This window comes from Nannochloropsis gaditana (assembly GCF_000240725.1).
Source record: "Nannochloropsis gaditana CCMP526 unplaced genomic scaffold scaffold590, whole genome shotgun sequence".
In the NCBI taxonomy this organism is placed as follows: domain Eukaryota; class Eustigmatophyceae; order Eustigmatales; family Monodopsidaceae; genus Microchloropsis; species Microchloropsis gaditana.
Window position 1 is genome coordinate 4,412 of NW_005803363.1, and position 1,503 is coordinate 5,914.

Here is a 1,503-nt window from a genome sequence, read left to right on the forward strand (position 1 = left end):
GAACGGCCTCCATGCGACAGGGGCGAACCCCCTCCGCCCCCACGGCCCGGGGAAAGGTGGCTATTCTCCGCAAACAAGTCCAACGAGCCCGAGCGACCCCGCTGCATGCTCTCAGGCTTTTCACGCTCTCCTTATCCCCTTGGTACCCGCAGTCCTCTCCTCATGCGCCCCTGTCCTCTCCTACTGCGGCGCTGCGTGATCCAGGGAAGAATGGGAGTGAGGAGGGAAAGTTCTCTCTGGATTACCACGAGTCTGGCGCCAGGACTTCCGTTTGCCTGTCTCCCAGTCGACATGCCCCATGCAAGAGTAGCCATTCTTTCCAGAAAGTGTGCTTGCCCGCGAGCAACCTGCCACCGTCTCCTTGGACAGAAGAAGGAGTCAACGCGTCCCCCCTACCAGCACCGGGGCTTGGGCCTCCGAGGCAGAACCCCACCACAAGCCCGTCGCGTCGACCAAAATCTGCTTTCAAGGGCATTGCTCACAACAATGCGTCCGCGCATGAGTGCCTTCGGATCATGCACGATATGCTCGAATCTGTAAAGGCAATCAGTGAAGGTGCAACGCCTCATCTTCAAGGACTCACACGGCATTTTATGACCCCAGCATCACGCTCTCCCCGTCGCCGGGATCGTCACAGGCGAGGCCGTCTGGATCAGTTCCCCCCTTTCCTTGATGCGGGGCCGCCGCCACGCTGTGACGGAAGCTACGACCACAGGATAAAGAGCCTCTCACATGTGTGACCGTCCCTGACGTTGTCCTGGGGCGGTGTGCGAGGAAGTGCAAGTTTCTAAGCCGGGAAAAGACGACGTCGGCTGGACGGTCCAACCCCGGCGACGCATGCGTCGTTCATTTATGTGGCTTGGTTTAAAAAAAACAAATTAAGGGCCGTGGAAGCGCCCGCACATGGTGGCTTTGGTGCTGTTGGGGCGTTATTGTATGTATGTATATTGATTATTAAGCTTTATTTCACGGGACGCGCAATCCGCTCTGTATGTTACCCCAAAAGCTCTCCCTTCTGCTAACTCGCTCTCCCATCTCTCCACGTCTTGCACACAGACTTCTCTTCGGTCGCCCCCTTTACGCCGTCAACATGAAACTCCTCTTTACCTTCTTTGCTCTGGGCATGGCAAGTACCTCCGCCTTTCTGGCCCCGCGCCTCGCTGTCCCTTCTGCTTTGTCGAGCCAAGCGCGGTAAGTCTTCTCCCTCCCGAAATCGATGGGGGAACGGATCGACAGGGTACTCCCCGATGTCCGAGCCATCAGCTTGCCTGCAGCATGTAAAGCGAATTCGACGTGGGATGGGTGCGCACGTGCTCCCTTCTCCTTTATTTGCTGGGATGGAGCACGTGGCTCGCATTCTCTTCTCTCCCCCCCACGCTCCCCCCCCTTCCCGCACGGGCTTCGCCTCATTCGGACCCTCCCTACGACCTCCACCCAACCTGCATCACTTTTTCCTCCCCTTCTTTCCCCTTCCTTTCGAACAGCTCCTCCCCCTCCTCCCTG